Source organism: Solea senegalensis, unplaced genomic scaffold (assembly GCF_019176455.1).
Source record: "Solea senegalensis isolate Sse05_10M unplaced genomic scaffold, IFAPA_SoseM_1 scf7180000012662, whole genome shotgun sequence".
In the NCBI taxonomy this organism is placed as follows: Eukaryota; Metazoa; Chordata; class Actinopteri; order Pleuronectiformes; family Soleidae; genus Solea; species Solea senegalensis.
The window spans coordinates 25,730-37,241 of NW_025320666.1; positions in this window are offsets into that span (position 1 = coordinate 25,730).

Consider the following 11,512-nt stretch of genomic DNA (forward strand, 5'->3'; position numbering starts at 1 on the left):
TCTATGACAAGTGTGTTCACATACCATTGGTGCAAAATGGCCAAAATCTGCCAAAAATGTACTTTCAATCCAAGATGGCGGCTTTCCTGTTCGTTTTAGAGCTTCGGCTACGCTGACTTTTTTGACCGTCTGGACCTAAGGAACGCGTGAGTACCAAGTTTTGTGCATGTACATTCAACGTGCTCCTCAGGAGGACAAGTTTTACGGGTTGTAAGAGTTTCACCTTTTGTTGTGAAAAATATGAATGAACACCAACTTTGGCGCCCCCTATCTCGTACACCGAGCGACATTTTAAAAAGCTTTCAGGAAGTTATGCTCGGCAACTTGTTCACAGTGACCTCACCAACTTTCAAGATGATCGCATAAAAACTCTAGGATTAGTTCATTCAAATATCAGGTGTCATAGTGTCTGCTGTCACCAGGGTGCGCTGTTTTTGAAAGTGAATATTTTCATATAGTCGTCTTCAGGGCCGGACTATCATCAATCCAAGCAAGTTTGGTTCAGATCGGACTCGGATTCGTAAAGTTGTAGCAGTTTGTTTTTTGTCACAAATATCTGACTTTTCAGTGTTGCTGTGGCAACAGCGTTGAACGATTTGTTATCATATAAAGCTAGCATCATCGACCATGTGTTTTGAATGTTTTCCAAATTTTTGAGTTTGATACGATTAACTCTGTAAAAGTTATTACCGAAATGTTTATTTTTTGGATTTTCTGTTACCACAAGGAGGCACTGTGCTCAATTTACGTTTTTTTCACAGACTTCTTCAGCAATGGTCCATCATCAAGCCTAGGTAATTTGGTTGGGATGTGACCTTCTATCGCAAAGTTATAAGAGTTTTGTTGCCTGTGGCGAAACATTAAAATTTTCACCAACTTTGCCGGCCCCTTACTCTTACGCCATAATACCTATTGAAAAGATTTTGATACCTTTGGATCCTCAACTTGTCCAAAGTGACCTCACCAAGTTTGAAGGTGATCCCATGAAAGATCTAGGACAAATCTGTTCAAATATCATTGGTGTGAAATGGCCAAAATCAGCAAAGCATTTACTTTCAATCCAAGATGGTGGCTTTCCTGTTCGTTTTAGAGCATAGGCTACGCTGACTTTTTTGACCGGCCCGACCTAAGGAACACGTGTACCAAGTTTCGTGCATGTACATTAAACGTGCTCCTCAGAACCACAAGTTTTAGGGGGTGGAGCAGGTTTTTGGCCCGTCCACTTTCACCAGGGGGCGCTGATTTTGACTTGAAATATTTTCACATAGGTTTGTTCAGGGCCAGACTATCAACAATCCTAGCAAGTTTGGCTCAGATTGGACCAGGATTGGCAAAGTTGTGACAGTTTTTTTTTTTTTGTATTTTCTACCACCACCAGGAGGCGCTGTTTTCAAAATTTATTGTTTTCGGCAATATAGTCGCCTTCAGCAACTACCCATTATCAATCATAGGAAGTTTGGTTGGGATTGGATCTTCCATCACAAAGTTATAAGAGTTTAGCTTTTTGTTGTGAAAAATAGGAATTTACACCCACTTTGGCGCCCCCTATCTCGTACACCATGAGACATTTTAAAAAACTTTTGATAACTTAAGTTCCTCAACTGGTTCACAGTGACCTGACCAAGTTTAAAGGTGATCGCACAAGAACTCTAGGATTAATTCCTTCAAATACCAGAGGTCATATTGTCTCCGTCACCAGGGGGTGCTGTTTTTGAAAGTGAATATTTTCATATAGGTGTCTTCAGGGCCGGACTATCATCAATCATGGCAAGTTTGGTTCAGATTGGACAAGGATTCGCAAAGTGGTAGCAGTTTGTTTTTTTGTCGCAAAAATCCGACTTTGCATCATTACCATGGCAACATCATGTAACGATACGCCATCATATTGAGCACGCATAGTCTACCATGTGTTTAGAATCTTTTAACCAATTTTGAGTTTGATACAATCATTTCTGTAAAAGTTATTTCCGAAATTGTAAAAGTAACTTTTTTTTTTAGATTTTCTGCCACCACCAGGAGGCGATGTTTACAAACTTAACAGTTTTTGCATAGGCATCTTCAGCAAGGGCCCATCATCGATCGCCACAAGTTTGGTTACGATCGGACCTTCCATCACAAAGTTATAAGAGTTTCGTTGCGTGTAGCGAGAAATTACAAATTTTCGCCAACTTTGCCGGCCCTTTTCTCGTACGCCATGCGACATTTCAACTAACCATAAGCATCGTTAGATCCCCAACTTGTCCACAGTGACCTCACCAAGTTTGAACGTGATCCCATGTAAGCTCTAGGACAAGTTAGTTCAAATACCGATGGTGCGAAATGGCCAAAATCGCCTCTGTTTTGGAGTGCAATCCAAGATGGCGGCCTTCCTGTAGGATTCACAGGGAAGTTGTCATCGACTTTTTTGACCGTCCCCACCTCATGAACATGTGTGCCAAGTTTCGTTCATGTACGTTAAACCCGAGAGCAGATGACCTAATAGAAGTTTTTTGCGTCAGTTTTTAGCCCCGCCCTCTTCCATTTTTTGACGCACATTCCTTGAAACACTGATATACGTAATTTTACACCAGGTCTGATGGGGTTGCAAAATTTGGTGAGTTTTGGGGCATGGGAAAGGCCTCAAAAACGCGATTCATTTGGAGGAATAATAATAATAAGAATAAGAAGAATAATCTTAGCGATTACAATAGGGTTCTTGCGCAACCAAGTTGCTCGAACCCTAACTAGTACCGCAAGCGGTAATTGACGGGTTCGAGCTTGACGGCTCGCGAGTCCCTGTGCGTCCACGTCGCCGCGCGAGTCCTCTTCCTCATCTTCCGTTCATTCACCGCTTGTGGTACAGGTTATTTTCAGCTGCATCCCCGCGCAATGTCAGGCGTGTCCTTTTAAAATGGCCGTCTTCCTGTTGGGTGAAAGGCGTGTCCGTAAACGTGTTTAGGGAAGGTACCTTGACTTACATAACAAGTTTCGTGTGGATCGGAGAATGTCAGACTTTACTTCCTGTTTAGGGAGTTGTACTTCCTGTAAGGAGGTCATCCTTTACAGACATGTTCAGGGCGGGTCTGAGGTCTAACAGTGTGATTTCATCTATAAGTTGTTATTTTTGTGAAAAACAACTGATGGTATCAGAATTGAAGCTGAATTTTAGAAATAACTAGTTATTTTTGTGATAGAACATCTGATGGTATAAGAATTTAGGGTGCATTTTCTCTTTTTTCCCTCTGTTACTTTTTCTCTCTTCCCATTTTCCCTGTTTTTTTTTTCCTTGGCCCCTCTTGCAGTACCTTTTGCCCCATCTTTCCCTTTCAGAGCAGCATGAGAAACTGTAAATGTTAGATTTGATAGATTTGTAGGCAAATGCCTCCATCATGTGGCGAACAAAGGTTACTGCACTGACAAACCACTCAGTAGAGTGGGTCCTGTGCAGTGTTCTTATGTCAACACCGTTGAACGATTTGTTATCATATTCAGCAAGCATCATCTACCATGTGTTTTACATGTTTTCATTCATTTTGAGTATGATACAATGAAATTTGTTAAAGTTATAAGGGAAATTGTGAAATTGTATTTTCTGTTACCACCAGAAGGCGCTGTTTTTAAAATGTACAGTTTTTGCATAAGCATCTTCAGCAAGATCCCATCATCGATCGTCACTAGTTTGGTTAAGATCTAACCTTTCATCGCAAAGTTATAAGAGTTTGTTGTTGTAGCGAAATACCAGACGTCATATTGTCTGCCGTCAACAGGGGGCGATGTTTTCAAAATGTACAGTTTTGCATAGACATCTTTAGCCAGGGCCCATCATCGATTGTCACTTGTTTAGTTAATATCTGACCTTCCATGGCAAAGTTATAAGAGATTGTTGTGTGTTGCGAGGAATCGTGATTTTCGCCAACTTTCCTGACCTTCTTCTTGTTAGCCGTGATACTTAATGAAAAGATTTTGATACCTTTGGATCCTCAACTTGTCCACAGTGACCTCACAAAGTTTGAAGGTGATCCCATTAAAGCTCTTTGACAAGTGCGTTCACATACCATTGGTGCGAAATGGCCAAAATCTGCTAAAAATGTACTTTCAATCCAAGATGGCGGCTTTCCTGTTCGTTTCAGAGCTTAGGCTGCTTTGAATTTTTTGACCGTCCCGACCTAAGGAACGCGTGAGTACCAAGTTTAGTGCATGTACATTAAACATGCTCCTCAGGAGGACAAGTTTTACGGGTTGTAAGAGTTTTGCCTTTTGTTGTGAGAAATATGAATGAACGCCAACTTTGGCGCCCCCTATCTCGAAAACCATGGGACATTTTGAAAAACTTTTAATAACTTTAGATCCTCAACTTGTCCACAGTGACCTCACAAAGTTTAAAGGTGATCGCACAAAAGCTCTATGACAAGTTAGTTCACATACCATTGGTGCGAAATGGCCAAAATCTCCCAAAAATTTACTTTCAATCCAAGATGGCGGCTTTCCTGTTCGCTTTAGAGCTTCGGCTACGCTGACTTTTTTGACCGTCTGGACCTAAGGAACGCGTGAGTACCAAGTTTCATGCATGTACATTCAACGTGATCCTCAGGAGGACAAGTTTTACGGGTTGTAAGAGTTTTGCCTTTTGTTGTGAGAAATATGAATGAACGCCAACTTTGGCGCCCCCTATCTCGAAAACCATGCGACATTTTGAAAAACTTTTAATAACTTTAGATCCTCAACTTGTCCACAGTGACCTCACAAAGTTTAAAGGTGATCGCACAAAAGCTGTAGGACTAGTTCATTCAAATACCAGGCGTCATAGTGTCTGCTGTCACCAGGGGGCGCTGTTTTTGAAAGTGAATATTTTCATATAGGCGTCTTCAGGTCTGGACTATCATCAATCCAAGCAAGTTTGGTTCAGATCGGACTCGGATTCGTAAAGTTGTAGCAGTTTGTTTTTTGTCACAAATATCTGACTTTGCAGTGTTGCTGTGGCAACACCGTTGAACGATTTGTTATCATATTAAGCACGCATCATCGAACATGTGTTTTAAATGTTTTCCCAATTTTTGAGTTTGATACGATTAACTCTGTAAAAGTTATAACCGAAATTGTTTTTTTTTGTATATTTTGTTACCACAAGGAGGCACTGTGCTCAAAATTTACGTTTTTTTCACAGACTTCTTCAGCAATGGTCCATCATCAACCCTAGGTAATTTGGTTGGGATGTGACCTTCTATCGCAAAGTTATAAGAGTTTTGTTGCCTGTGGCGAAACATTAAAATTTTCACCAACTTTGCCCGCCCCTTACTCTTACGCCATAATACCTATTGAAAAGATTTTGATACCTTTGGATCCTCAACTTGTCCAAAGTGACCTCACCAAGTTTGAAGGTGATCCCATGAAAGTTCTAGGACAAATCTGTTCAAATATCATTGGTGCAAAATGGCCAAAATCAGCAAAGCATTTACTTTCAATCCAAGATGGCGGCTTTCCTGTTCGTTTTAGAGCATAGGCTACGCTGACTTTTTTGACCGGCGTGACCTAAGGAACGCGTGTACCAAGTTTTGTGCATGTACATTAAACGTGCTCCTCAGGACCACAGGTTTTAGGGGGTGGAGCAGTTTTTTGGCCCGTCCACTTTCACCAGGGGGCGCTGATTTTGACTTGAAATATTTTCACATAGGTTTGTTCAGGGCCAGACTATCAACAATCCTAGCAAGTTTGGTTCAGATTGGACCAGGATTGGCAAAGTTGTAACAGTTTTTTTTTTGTAGTATTTTCTACCACCACCAGGAGGCGCTGTTTTCAAAATGTATTGTTTTCGGCAATATAGTCGCCTTCAGCAACTACCCATTATCAATCATAGGAAGTTTGGTTGGGATTGGATCTTCCATCGCAAAGTTATAAGAGTTTTGCTTTTTGTTGTGAAAAATAGGAATTTACACCCACTTTGGCGCCCCCTATCTCGTACACCATGAGACATTTTAAAAAACTTTTGATAACTTAAGCTCCTCAACTGGTTCACAGTGACCTCACCGAGTTTAAAGGTGATCGCACAAGAACTCTAGGATTAATTCCTTCAAATACCAGAGGTCATATTGTCTCCGTCACCAGGGGGTGCTGTTTTTGAAAGTGAATATTTTCATATAGACGTCTTCAGGGCTGGACTATCATCAATCCTAGCAAGTTTGGTTCAGATTGGACTAGGATTCGCAAAGTTGTAGCAGTTTGTTTTTTTGTCGCAAAAATCCGACTTTGCATCATTACCATGGCAACATCATGTAACTCTACGCCATCATATTGAGCATGCATCATCTACCTTGTGTTTTGGGTGATTTTTACCAATTTTGAGTTTGATACGATAATCTCTGTAAAAGTTATTCCCGAAATTGTAAAAGTAACTTTTTTTTTTAATTTTCTGCCACCACCAGGAGGCGATGTTTACAAACTTGACAGTTTTTGCATAGGCCTCTTCAGCAAGGGCCCATCATCAATCGCCACAAGTTTGGTTAAGATCGGACCTTCCATCGCAAAGTTATAAGAGTTGTGTTGCCTGTGGCGAAAATCTTAAATTTTCACCAACTTTGACGCCCCCTTTCTCGTACGCCATGATACTTATTAAAAAGTTTTCAGGAACTTTAGATCCTCAACTTGTCCACAGTGACCTCACCAAGTTTGAACGTGATCCCATGTAAGCTCTGGGACAAGTTCGTTCAAATACCCATGGTGCGAAATGGCCAAAATAGGCCAAAAATGGTCGTTCAACCCAAGATGGCGGCCTTCCTGTAGGACTTACAGCGGCGCTAGCACGGACTTTTTGGACCGTCCTGACATGTTTAACATGTGTACCGACTTTCGTGCATGTACGTGAAACACGAGAAAAATCGGCCTGATGAAAGCTGTTTTTCATTTTCGTAAGCCCCGCCCACTTTCAATTTTGTACGCAGTGTCCCCGAAGTACTATCAGACGTAAATTTACACCAGGTTTGATGCACTCGCAAAAATTGGTGAGTTTTCGTGTATGGGAAAGGCCTCAAAAAGGCGATTCATTTAGAGGAATAATAATAATAATAATAATAATAAGAATAATCTTCACAGTTTCAATAGGGTTCTTGCAACCTTGTTGCTCGAACCCTAATAACTCTTACGATTACAATAGGGTTCTTGCAACCAAGTTGCTCGAACCCTAATAATCTTAGCGATTATAATAGGGTTCTTGCGCAACCAAGTTGCTCGAACCCTAACTAGTACCGCAAGCGGTAATCAACGGGTTCGAGCTTGACGGCTCGCGGGTCTCCCTGCGCCCACCTCGCCGTGCGAGACTTCTAGCTCATCTTCCGTTCATTCACCGCTTGCGGCAGTAGTAATTTTCAGCTTAGACTATTTTCAGCGTCCATGTGCTAAGTTAGATGGCACTTCCTGTTTAAAATGGCCGACTTCCTGTTTGGTGAAAGGTGTGTCCGTAAACGTGTTCAGGGACGTTCCTTTGACTCACATATCAAGTTTTGTGAAGATTGGAAAATGTTAGACTTGACTTCCTGTTTCGGGAGTTCTACTTCCTGTAGGGAGGTTATCCTTTACAGCACATATGTCAGAATCAAGGCCCGTGAATGAGTTATGTCTGGCCCACGGGATGATTTTTAATTACTATTAAAACCGGCTTGCACTATTATGTGCCCTCAGCACCATAATACTACACATCCCAAGATGCACTGTGAGTGCGATCCCGTGTCATCCTTCATGAACAGCATCACAGTCACAGTGGAGGACTAAACATTGCTGTCATTTTTCATCTCCCTCTCCCCCAAATAGACAAATAGAAAAGTAGACGGTGAAAACAGGGTTTTCAAGACAGGTGGGAGGCAGAATAATGTTCACCGAAGTAAAAGGAAAGCCTGTGTGTCTTGTGTGTGGAGACAGTGTGTCGTTATGAAAGAATATAACTTAAGAAGGCACTATGAAACATGCAACTGTTTTGCACTTTTCAAGTTTGCACTAACTTCTAATTTTATTATAAAAGACAGACATTGGTGAGGATCAGAGCAGCACACTGATTTGTTTTGTAACATGCTGTTTCATTTTTGCATTTATCTTGCCATTGAGCTTTGAAGGAAAATAACATTTTGCTGTTTACCTGTTAAAAAGAAGACGGAGAAACGTTTTCAATTTGTTACTGAAAGAGCCTTGAGAAAATATTGCAACTGATTTTATTTATATTTTGCTTAATTTAATTTAATTTAATTTAATTTAATTTAATTTAATTTAATTTAATTTAATTTAATGATTGAGTGCAATATAGGCTGTGGTATTGGTATTGGTATTGGTTCAATATGTGCAGTAATTGCAAGTTTTAATAAATATTTAATCCTCCACCTGTACCATTTTTTTTATTTTGGCCCCCCGTGTATTTGACTTTGGCATTACTGCTTTACAGACATGTTCCGGACGGGTCTGAGGTCTCACGTATGAAGTTTCAAGTGGATACAACAATCCCAATTAGAGCAGCATGAGAAACTGTAAATGTTAGATTTGATAGATTTGTAGGCAAATGCCTCCATCATGTGGCGAACAATGGTTACTGCATGAACAAACCACTCAGTTGAGGGAATCCTTTGCATTTTTGCCAGGCAACACCATTTAACGATTTGTTATCATATTCAGCAAGCATCATCTACCATGTGTTTTACATGTTTTCATTCATTTTGAGTATGATACAATGAAATTTGTTAAAGTTATAAGGGAAATTGTGAAATTGTATTTTCTGTTACCACCAGGAGGTGCTGTTTTCAAAATGTACAGTTTTTGCATAAGCATCTTCAGCAAGATCCCATCATCGATCGTCACAAGTTTGGTTAAGATCTGACCTTCCATCGCAAAGTTATAAGAGTTTGTTGTTGTAGCGAAATACCAGACGTCATATTGTCTGCCGTCAACAGGGGGCACTGTTTTTGAAAGTGAATATTTTCATATAGGCATCTTCAGGAATTAAATATCATCAATCCTAGCAAGTTTGATTCAGATTGGAATAGTATTCGCAAAGTGGTAACTGTTTGTTTTTTGTCGCAAATATCTGACTTTGCAGTGTTGTCATGGCAACACTGTTGAACAATTTGTTATCATATTAGGCACGCATCATCTACCATGTGTTTTGAATGTTTTCCCAAATTTTGAGTTTGATACAAGGAAATTTGTTAAAGTATAAGGGAAATTGTGAACTTGTACTTTCTGTTACCACCAGGTGGCGCTGTTTCCAAAATTTACAGTTTTTGCATATGCATCTTCAGCAAAAGCCCATCATTGATCATCACAAGTTTGGTTAAGATCTGACCTTCAATCGCAAAGTTATAAGAGTTTGTTGTGTGTTGCGAAATACCAGACTTCCTAGTGTTTGCCACCACCAGGAGGCGATGTTTTCAAAATGTACAGTTTTTGCATAGACATCTTTAGCAAGGGCCCATCATCGATTGTCACTTGTTTGGTTAATATCTGACCTTCCATGGCAAAGTTATAAGAGAGTGTTGTGTGTTACGAGGAATCGTGATTTTCGCCAACTTTCCTGACCTTCTTCTTGTTCGCCGTGATACTTAATGAAAAGATTTTGATACCTTTGGATCCTCAACTTGTCCACAGTGACCTCACAAAGTTTCAAGGTGATCCCATGAAAGCTCTTTGACAAGTGCGTTCACATACCATTGGTGCCAAATGGCCAAAATCTGCTAAAAATGTACTTTCAATCCAAGATGGCGGCTTTCCTGTTCGTTTCAGAGCTTAGGCTGCTTTGAATTTTTTGACCGTCCTGACCTAAGGAACGCGTGAGTACCAAGTTTAGTGCATGTACATTAAACATGCTCCTCAGGAAGACAAGTTTTACGAGTTGTAAGAGTTTTGCCTTTTGTTGTGAGAAATATGAATGAACGCCAACTTTGGCGCCCCCTATCTCGAAAACCATGGGACATTTTGAAAAACTTTTAATAACTTTAGATCCTCAACTTGTCCACAGTGACCTCACAAAGTTTAAAGGTGATCACACAAAAGCTCTATGACAAGTTAGTTCACATACCATTGGTGCGAAATGGCCAAAATCTCCCAAAAATGTACTTTCAATCCAAGATGGCGGCTTTCCTGTTCGCTTTAGAGCTTCGGCTACGCTGACTTTTTTGACCGTCTGGACCTAAGGAACGCGTGAGTACCAAGTTTCATGCATGTACATTCAACGTGATCATCAGGAGGACAAGTTTTACGGGTTGTAAGAGTTTTGCCTTTTGTTGTGAGAAATATGAATGAACGCCAACTTTGGCGCCCCCTATCTCGAAAACCATGCGACATTTTGCAAAACTTTTAATAACTTTAGATCCTCAACTTGTCCACAGTGACCTCACAAAGTTTAAAGGTGATCGCACAAAAGCTCTAGGACTAGTTCATTCAAATACCAGGCGTCATAGTGTCTGCTGTCACCAGGGGGCGCTGGTTTTGAAAGTGAATATTTTCATATAGGCGTCTTCAGGGCTGGACTATCATCAATCCAAGCAAGTTTGGTTCAGATCGGACTCGGATTCGTAAAGTTGTAGCAGTTTGTTTTTTGTCACATATATCTGACTTTGCAGTGTTGCTGTGGCAACACCGTTGAACGATTTGTTATCATATTAAGCACGCATCATCCAACATGTGTTTTAAATGTTTTCCCAATTTTTGAGTTTGATACGAATAACTCTGTAAAAGTTATAACCGAAATTGTTTTTTTTTGTATATTTTGTTACCACAAGGAGGCACTGTGCTCAAAATTTACGTTTTTTTCACCGACTTATTCAGCAATGGTCCATCATCAACCCTAGGTAATTTGGTTGGGATGTGACCTTCTATCGCAAAGTTATAAGAGTTTTGTTGCCTGTGGCGAAACATTAAAATTTTCACCACCTTTGCCGGCCCCTTACTCTTACGCCATAATACCTATTGAAAAGATTTTGATACCTTTGGATCCTCAACTTGTCCAAAGTGACCTCACCAAGTTTGAAGGTGATCCCATGAAAGATCTAGGACAAATCTGTTCAAATATCATTGGTGTGATATGGCCAAAATCAGCAAAGCATTTACTTTCAATCCAAGATGGCGGCTTTCCTGTTAGTTTTAGAGCATAGGCTACGCTGACTTTTTTGACCGGCCCGACCTAAGGAAGGCGTGTACCAAGTTTCGTGCATGTACATTAAACGTGCTCCTCAGGACCACAAGTTTTAGGGGGTGGAGCAGGTTTTTGGCCTGTCCACTTTCACCAGGGGGCGCTGATTTTGACTTGAAATATTTTCACATAGGTTTGTTCAGGGCCAGACTATCAACAATCCTAGCAAGTTTGGCTCAGATTAGCCCAGGATTGGCAAAGTTGTGACAGTTTTTTTTTTTTTGTATTTTCTACCACCACCAGGAGGCGCTGTTTTCAAAATTTATTGTTTTCGGCAATATAGTCGCCTTCAGCAACTACCCATTATCAATCATAGGAAGTTTGGTTGGGATTGGATCTTCCATCACAAAGTTATAAGAGTTTCTCTTTTTG